The 9978-nt window shown below is 41.2% G+C and overlaps 1 pseudogene; it reads right to left on the bottom strand.

The window, feature by feature from the left end:
- Positions 1-8646: 8646 nt before the first annotated feature.
- LOC131904772 (protein transport protein Sec61 subunit gamma-like) lies at positions 8647-8855 on the bottom strand (annotated as a pseudogene).
- Between the last annotated feature and the right edge of the window lie 1123 nt (positions 8856-9978).

The following is a 9978-nucleotide window of genomic DNA, read 5'->3' on the forward strand; positions in this document are numbered from 1 at the left end:
ACTGGGGAGGATAAGTTCTGAATTGAGACTGTATTTGTTGGGGCAAGGCCCTCAGATCTCACGCCACTTTAGGGGTTATTCTAAAAGTCAGGAGACTGTCCAGTATGTCATTGAAAGACAGAGAAGAACTGTACCCTCTAATTAACTTTAAAAACAGAGAGCAAGAGAAGGGACTCATTTGCTTTGTGACTGTGTCCTAGGAGTTGTTCTTGCCTGAGACAATAGTTAAATTATGCTTTTTGTTTAAGTAGTAGAAAGAAAAGAAACAGTGGGAAGGGTTAGAGGAAGGGGAAGGAGGCGGAGAAGGGAGAGAGAGCAAAATAGAAAACAATTAAAAGAATCATCAAACCTTGAGCAGTGTTATTTGTGGTTAAATGGTGGAATGGACACACTTTTATTTACTGTTAGGATCTCTCTGCGATACTTTTGTATACTTTAACTCTGAGCTGGACAACTAGATTTGACAGGCATTTACCTGCTTTGTGGGAAAAACCTAGCATTGTCTTTTGACAAAGCACGTGGATTTATTGAAGAAAAAATTCAAAGACATTGTAAGACGAATAAAAATGGCAAAGGTTTGGCCACTGATGGACTGGAGGGATGTCTTCATTTCAAAATACCTGAGCTTCAGATCAGCATAACTTCTATACCTGTCCATATAGACTCCTGAGATGAGAATGATACTTCTATGGAAAAAGGATCATACACAGTGGGCAGGAAACAGTTAAACAATAAACTACTGGAGTCAAAGAAATAAAATAAAAGAACTGGGATTTTAAACCTCCATTCATGAAAGCAGAGTGGTACTTAAAGAGGCTCAGAGTCTCCTGAGAGACGAGAGCGATGGAGATAGCAGGGGACAATAGGGAGATAATAAGTCACTAAGAGTTAAAGAAGTTATTTTCCATTAACCCTTTGCAGCCACACCCATCCCACTACAGAATCGATGTCTGCAAACATGTCAGACAACACGGAATCTCTTTACCTCCTAAAGGGCTTGAAGAGTAGTGGGGTATAGTAGGCATCTCAGAGGCAGTGCTGATTTTCCTGTGCATGCTCTGTGAAAGTTCACTTTCTTCCCAAGTCCCTTCGTGCTCCCCAGCCTCCTGCACAAACATGTGGGCACCTCACTGGCATGGTTTGGCACCAGATGTTTCCTCATCTCTGCCCTCCTTATTCCATTTCAGACTCCTGGGTGAATCGTCGTGCCTGATATGGTTGATTTCAAAGTCAGCTTTATATGATGTGAATAATTAAAAAAATCACGAAATTCAAACTCTTGGGTGAGCCATTTCTGAGTCCTGTACTCAGTGGAAACTTGAAGACTGAATCGGACAAGGGAAGCCAAACCGCAGCCCAACGAAAAAGGCTACAAATCCTAGTGTTTTAGGTACTACAGAAAATTAAGCGCAGCAGGCAGAAAGGCAATGAAGTTTATCTTGTGTCTGAGCCAGGAGAGAGCCAGAGGGAAAATAAACAGACAAACACAAACTCTCGGGCACAATGTGTGATTCAGTTCGGGTTTGGTGGGGGTCAGCTCAGCCTGTGATATGATCCCAGCCAGGTGAATGGACTGTCTTCCAAGGCTGTGGAGCATATGGGCATTTGAAGGATCCATAGTGTCTTTAAATACAAGTAAATTAAAGGTCTTTGGGAAGACCCAGAATAGTTTGTGTAGGGTCTTGTGGTTTCCTAGCACGTACCCTTTAATTCTGCAAAAAAACATGGGCTGAAAACTTAGCAGAGATTCCCTTCTATTAGGCATCTGAGTCTTGTGGGATCCGAGCACTCCTTCCACACAACCAGCACATCCACAAGAAACACACACACACACACACACACACACACACACACACACATACACACACACACACACACACACACACACACACACTTATCCACACGGACACCCCCGCCCAGAGCCCCACCGGTTTACTCCAGCCGTGCATTGGAACATGGGCACATCTGTACCTTTCCACACACACTCTGACATTAGACACACTTGCCAAACACTCACAATGCACACACTCAGTCAGGAGGTATGGGAATTTAACACTAAACATAAAATCCAAGAATGCTATACTGAGGCTAAAAATGTAATTTGAGGAAAAGCCTGATCAGAGTGTCAAGTGTTTTCCCATGTGTTGGTTTTATCGTTTTCTTTTTTCACAGTAATTAACATAGGGGCCCCTGTTGAAACTGGAAAAACCCAAACGTAGATGCTCTGAAGCTATCTTCCTAGAAACTAGAAACACAGCTCAAGTGTGTGCACTGGAGTAGATTCAGAGGGATAAGAAAGGTTTCCCATGTCCATGAATATCTAGAATATTTAATAAGTAGTCGCCTTTTTTGGGACCCTCTGACAAAAGCATGCAATTCATTGAGGAGTCCATTATCTCCAGTGGCTAGGAAGAACCAGACAGAAAATCTTAGCACAGTTGCCAACCATCCTCTCCAGCACAATCAGTGTCTGCTGCATGGATCAGGACACTGGAAAGGCCTGAACAACATTCATCCAATTCCTCTTCAAGAACCCATGTGCTCAATATCCTGAGTGGCCACTTCTGTGGTCACCTTGTGAGTAGCTGCAGGCTTTGCTCCCAGAGGTCCCTGCCACATGCCTGCCTGCTCTCCCACTCTAAGTTATGGGTCTGTAGGAAGAAGGAATTCCTGTACCCCTAGTTGCCAAAAGAGGAAACAGAAATGAGTCACTCTGGAAGTGAGAGGCTTCACAGGCGTGTTGGAGCAAGTCTGCAAACTCAGAGGGAGTACATTGTTCTGGCATTGACTGGATGGAGCCCCAGTGCCCTGTCTGGTAGTCCCTAGCCAGCTTCCAAAGTGCATCATTGCTGACCTAGGCTTAACACGGAAGATAGAAGAAAATTTTATGAATCCAGGACCAACGTTTAGCTTTCCCCTCTTCACCAATGGATACATGCTTCTCTGTCTAGTTCATAAAACTGTACAGCAAAGCTGGAGAGGAGGGACCTTCCCATTTTAGGTTGCCAGTGATTGCACTGTGAGGCACATGGGTGTTGGTAGGAGGAGCAGGATTCTACCTGAGTTTTGGGCTCCAGAGATCCCCAACCCTGCATTCTAGATGAAGCTAATGCACTGCACACACACCCTGGCTTTCCCACACACTTACCTGGGACGTTATCAAACAACACTGACTCACTGCTCAGCTAGGCAGTGTGGACTGCCTATCACCAGGAGATCTTCATTTCAGATGCTCAGCCGTCATGGGCTTTCAACACAGCCAACAAAGCCGCAGCTTGACCGCAATCTACTGCATCTATGTTTGGTCATAATTTCACGCCTGAGATCCAGGCTTGTAGCTACACATTTCTGCTAAACATCTTCTCTGGCATGTTCTTCAGGCACTCACTGTGAAGTCAAGTCAGCATGTTAAAGAACTGAAGCTATCTGCCTCCACTCCCTACCTGAATTTTGTATTCTACAAAGTGAGATTCATCCAACATTTATCTGTGAAGAGACAAGCAATCCTCCTGCCTCCCCTTCTTCTTTCTTTTTGTCACTGAAGGCCATATGGTCTTTGTCAGAGCTACCCAACCCTACTACTAAAAGGTGAAAGCAGAAATGGACAATATGTCAACAAATTATGTGGCTGTGTTCCAATAAAACTTTATTTACAAAAACAGATAGACAGCCAAGCGGTGGTGGTGCATGCGTTTAATCCCAGCACTCAGGAGGCAGAGCCAGGTGGATATCTGTGAGTTCGAGGCCAGCCTGGTCTTCAAAGCGAGTTCCAGGAAAGGAAAAAAAAAAAAAAACCAGATAGACAGATTCATCCTGTGGGCTGTGAACCAGCCGCTCCCACTTTAGCCAGAAACTCTTCAATATCACACTCTCCAACTATTCCCTAAGTTTTATAAGATTTTGCTGTTTGTAAACATCTCAAGTCTCTTTCGTTCCATTCTGCTACCATTTCCTTTAGATCAATGATATTAATTTGTGTTTATTTTTGTGTGTGTGTGTTTATTGAGCAAATACAGTTGTGCCCAGACAGCCAAGAGCAAGCTTCTCACATGAGTGCATCCTGTGGTCTCTATTGCTTATATACTTTGTTAACCCATTCTTGTTGGGTGCCTATGATAGAGCACATACACTATAACCTCTCAAGGATCCACGATGAAAAAGAAACACATAGTCCTTTCCCACAATGCTTCTGTAGCAGAGAAGAGATGCTAGTTTTAAATCTATAAACATTGCAGTCTCTGGAAGATATTTGGTTTTGTTTTCTTAATAAGGACTCCCAAGGTGGAGGAGCTTAGGACATCCCACTCTTCTCTCAGGAGCTGCTGGCATTCATGGTTGCTGAAGTAATGATCCTCATTTTCTCTAGTAGTGTAGCCACTGGTTGATGCCCATGCTCATATAAGTGGCTCCTCCTGACCCAACACCCATGTTCCTATAGGGAATCTCAGTGAAACTCCATGGACAGCCTTAAAAAAAGACATGTAAGTAAGAGGGGAGCTTGTTGGGTAGGAGAAGCCATCAAGCAAGAGTGGAATGGAAAGGGGCTTAGACAGGGCAACGGCGTTGAATATCTCCATATACATTATACACACGTGTGAAATCATCCAAGAAGAAATTACACTGTTTCAAAGGTACTCTTAAATTAAAAACTAATTAACAGAATTTGTCAGAGTGAAATTACATATGCTCATATGTAATATATTTGAATGTAAACCAGTAAATAATATGTACCAAGACAAACCCATCTTACCTATTAAAGGAATAACACATTCTCTGTAATTACTTCCAAGACATGTATTTAGGGACTTGAGTATATTCCTATCTTGCCTTTCAACATTTATGAGTATTCTAAATATTAATAACTTGGTTTGTACCAAGAAAAATGCTAAGTAAATTATACTTATATGGAAATGATCAGGGTGCCATATGAAATCTAAAATGTATTCCTATTACGGCAGTTATCATTGCCATAGAAAGGAAAAAGAGTTTCCCTTTTTAATTAAAGAGTGACCAGAGCATACATTTGTAACTAAGTGCACAGGATGCTTTGACACACAAAATATACCACGTTAGGAAGAAACTGGGTCTTTTGAGCCTAAACCTTGGAGACAAATAACCTTGCATTAAAATATAAAGTTATAAGAAATATAATCAAAATGTTTTTTTCTGTGTTGTTATATTTAACAAATAATATATAACATAAAATCGTAATACTTGTAAATATTCTGTGTAACCATAAGCATGATATAAACAGACTGCATAATATATGTAAGTACATGTGTGTACACACACACACACACACACACACACACATCATATATATATATATATATATATATATATATATATATATATATATGTATGTAGCTAGAATGTGTTCTGGTACATTCTATACTTAGTATTATACTTATTATTCTATCCAGTTTTCTTTCTTTGGTATACAGATAAAACACTGCCTTTATCCTAAGTACTCCAGAATGAAAGTTGTAGGAGTGACTCAGCTGTCTGTAGAAGGAGCTGCCTCGATGCCTCCCTTGGCGGGTGTGAGATACATGCATGAGAGGCTACATGGCCTCCTGGCATGATTCCATCATGAGTCTATCAGCACTGACCGGAGCTGGCTTTGTCCTCCTCCCAGGGTCTGATTCCTCTACGAGTCTACGGCGAATTTAAAGGAACCACTATTCACAGCAGTGACAGTTACTGGAGGACTTGTCCCTTCACTTAGATGACAGTGGCTCACATGCTGGTGCCACCAGAGAGGAAGTGTTTGAGAACGCTATGAACTGCTTGCCCTGAGATGTAAGAGTGAACGCTTATCCATGATCATGACATGTTACAGAGGCAAAAGGACAGATCTAAGGTTGGCCTTGGAGTCTAAGGTATTTCCCAGCATCCATGGTAGAGAATGAAGTAGGTTAGTTAACTGAATGGGCTCTGAAGCCATCCTGTATTCAGATCTTGCATCCAGATTTTACTTGCGATGCCTTAAGCAGGTTAGCGAGAGTGGTGAGTTGTATCCTTCAGCATGTGGGTTTTCCTGGTTGGAGACCCTTTTCTACCTCCTTCGTGTAAGGACAGCCATGTAATTTGAATTGGGCAGTGAATTTCAGAGGAAGTAGCTTGTACCCTTGCTTCATTTGTCTTTAAAAGCTCCACTTGTTCTACTTCAAATATATGTGCATCTACCAAGTCCAAGCAAGGCCAGAAATAAGGGCAGCTCTTTCCATATTGGTCCCAGAGAAAAAGAACCAAGAAGCAGAGATGCAGAGATCACATGAGAGGGTGGTGGGAGCCTTTCTGCAATGAGTCAGCAAGACTCAGGCTTGTTTGTTTCTGCAGCATAGCTTATCCTATGTTGTTGGACACATTGACGACAAAGCTGCCCTTGTTTTATGTCCTTTCAATATAAGGACAATGGGAAAATAAGTTTTAGAAAACTGTTGAAATAAATGGATTAATTCATGACAACCACTCAGAACAAAGTCTGGCCCAAGGAACAATTCTTAAATGAATCTTATTTTGATAACTGAACTAGGCAAAAATTATGAAACCAGTGCTCACAATTGCTCAATATGCGTGTTTTGATTATGTCAGACACAACAGTAACAATTATCAAGAATGAGGAAGAACTGATTGATACATAAATTTAAAAAAGCAGCCCCAATCAGCTTCCACAAAATATATTTAATCCCTAGAATAATAACATGTGAAGGAGAGAGGCACTCTAGCCATGGTGATAGTGAGGAAACGGAGGCATTAGTGCCTTTCCCAGTGTGCTCCAGTTTCCACGACTTTAAAGAAGAGTGTTACACTAGATGGATTCTGATGCCTGGGCAATTTGTACATCAACGTCATTCCAGTGGAATACATTTCAGCTCTACAATGACACATTCAGAGAATGAAAGAGTAGAAGGCTGCCCTGGAGTGCATTTATTTATTCTGTTCCAGCAGTGGGGAAAATTTGAATTCCAGGTGTCCAAGCAAAGTTCTGGAACCCAGAAGGGCTCCATAGAATACCCAGGAGATGTCCTCCTCTCCCGGGCTCCCAGGCCTGGCAGGGGATGGCAGGCAACTGTCCAGGCCTTTGAATTCCAGCTTGGTTCACAATCTGTGGCTAGGTCTTCTGGGAACTCTGAGTGACATGTTTGACAAACATATTCCACTCATTTGTGTCCCCAAAGCATTGGTGTCTGGGTAACAGTCCAACACCTGCCACAGAGGACAAATCAAGCTGCAAAGACCCCTGACATCTCCAATTTTATCACTGACTTCATAGGCAGTCTCTGAGAGTTTATACAATAGTGGACTGGTGGTTTGGAGCCACACACCCACCTAATTAGAGGATTTCTCCTTTAAGAATTTTGATTTAAAAGAAATAAACACAGTGTATTGCCAAGTTTATAGTGAAAAAAAGGCTCAGGAGAAAAATACAATACTTATGTTAGCAGAAATTAATAATGACTTAGGAAAACAGCTTGGAAAGTCTACAAACAACAGAAAACAATCCATCTCATGGAACAAACTCCAGGAAAATTATTTTCAGGAAATATTTCTTTAAGAGGTTAAGGATTAGGTGGAAGAAATTAAATTTATCATTTACCATAAAAGTAGAAAAAAAATAGAGACAACCTCAAAAATCCCTAAGTAGGAAACAAGTTCAATAAATTATGCCTAGTCCCTCTACTGAATTAAAATTTGATACATTCATAGGAGAATATCTATGACAAAAATATATAAAAAATTATTGAAACAGTAAAAATAATCTGTCCCCTTAATTGAATGGTTTCTATCATGATAACACTATTGAATACAGAAAAAAATAATTTTATAGGAGAAAATATCTGAGAGGAATTCACACAATCCTACTCTTACATTCAGGTTTTGTTTTATTTCTATTTTTATTTTTTTCTCATCCTCAGGACTATATTGTATATTCTCTCTGGAGGAAAAAGAATTTGTGCTTAATGTATGGAGAATCCTACAGTCCTTTTGGGTTTTTTTTAATGTGTGTGATGTTTCTGGAGTAGTTCAAGCATCGGTATCTGAATTAATTTGTTCTTCAATGTAGTTTGAGTAGTTTTCTAAGCTCATTGCCAAGGTCAAAGGAGTATTATTTGCAAAGCGCAGAGCATTGTGTTTTCTTTTTCATTTTTGCTTCTGATGTCAATGCCTGTACAAGAATCATGGAAATATCTGACAGGCAAAAGAGCCAGCAGGAAAAGGGAGGCTGGACCATATTATCCTGGAGTCTTCATCATGGTGACTGTGTCCCAAAATAATTCCACAGGCCAAGACCATGACATCCTCCCGGGCCACCCTTTCACCTTGTTCAAACTGGTGATGGCCTCTTAGATTCAAGGTCCCTCTGTCTGCTGTCTGCCAAGTCCCGCTTCCTGCCGTATCTCAGTTTGGAACTGTCATTCCCGTCCTCACTGGGAAGAAGGCTTCTAGAGCCTTGCCCTTTTTGGGTTTTGTTTTGCTTGTTTTGTTACGGAAAAACTGTTTATTTGAAATTATTTTAATTTAGAAATAGAAAACCTCCTAGAAGGAGGAAAGGGAAGAAAAACACAAAGTATATAGACGTTTACCTCATGAGCGTCTCACATCCTCATTTATTCACTAGTTCCCACGATGAGACAGTACTCAGTCACCCACAATAATGTTATCAATACGGATATATGAATCAGTTTCACAAGGAACACAACGAATCTCATGATAGCAAATCTTATCTCTGTGGCCATGGCAATCTTCAAGAATTCTTTTCTGTCGGGTTTGGGGCGTCTTTTAACCAGTCTGATTGAGTCCTTTGTGAACTGCCAACTTGGCTCCCCAAACTGCTTTACCCGGTCCATGGTGTTTTGAGGGATGTGGTTTGAGAAGGCAGACCCAAGTTACAGCCTTGCTCTTATCTTTGAAGGACTATGCCCCTACCAGAAACTTACATTCATCAGGACAACACCATCTCGGCTCTACTCAAACTTGGGAATGCTGAGGAGAGTGTAGTCTGCTGGGGAAAACCTCCTGGGTTCCACAGACAGGTGTGAAGATCTTAGTTTTGCCCATATTTTGTCTCTGAACCTTGGTTTCCCCTCTTGTCAAAGGATGATAATGAACCTCCTTTCAGCCAAGCTGTCAAATGATTGAGCAAGCTAACATATGCAAAGTATGTGACGCATGGCAAACATTCAGTAAATACTATCTGCTATTATTATCTCTGGTATTTCAGTCAGCAAACACAGGCATTGCAATCTGCCTCTTAATGTGAGAACTGGTTCAGGGGACGAAAAGATGTCAGTTGCAACATTGATCCATTTGGATTTTCTCCCTCATCTTCCTAGTGACTTTCATGAGCTAACTCTTAATATAATGTTAGAACTTGCATAGCAAATAGGTAATGAAGGGAAAGAAAGGGAGAGAGAAAAAAAACCAAGAGAGGAACGGCTGTGTTTGATAACTCATTAACATAAAAAGACACAACTTGTTTCCTATTTTTTAAAGTTGACCATAAAACTAAATTAGTATCATTGTGGATGTATGTCTGTGTATACATATTTGTGTGTGCATTCTCATGTACGTGGATGGATGCACATGTGTGTGTGGAAACGAGAAGTTGACACTGAGTGTCTTCCTCAATCACTCTCCAACTTACCATGAGGCAAGGTCTCTCATTGAGTCTCGAGCTCTTGAATTCTGCTAGGCTGGCTGGCAAGGGAGCTGTAGGGACGGACCCCCTTGTCTCCAGCTTCCCTATCCTGGGACTGTAGAATCCTCACTGCATACAACTTTTGATGCGAGTGCTGGGGATCCATCAACTGAGCCATCCTCCTAATCCCAGTAAAAGAATAATCACTTTGCTTGTGACTTGAAGCAGAGTTCTTGGTGTTGTGGCACTTAATGCTGTCAGAGGCCCACTGAATTTTAGCGTCTGACCATTAAATCTCAGATATGAAGTTTATATTTATTTCCATTAGCTTT

Source organism: Peromyscus eremicus, chromosome 2 (assembly GCF_949786415.1).
Source record: "Peromyscus eremicus chromosome 2, PerEre_H2_v1, whole genome shotgun sequence".
NCBI lineage: Eukaryota > Metazoa > Chordata > Mammalia > Rodentia > Cricetidae > Peromyscus > Peromyscus eremicus.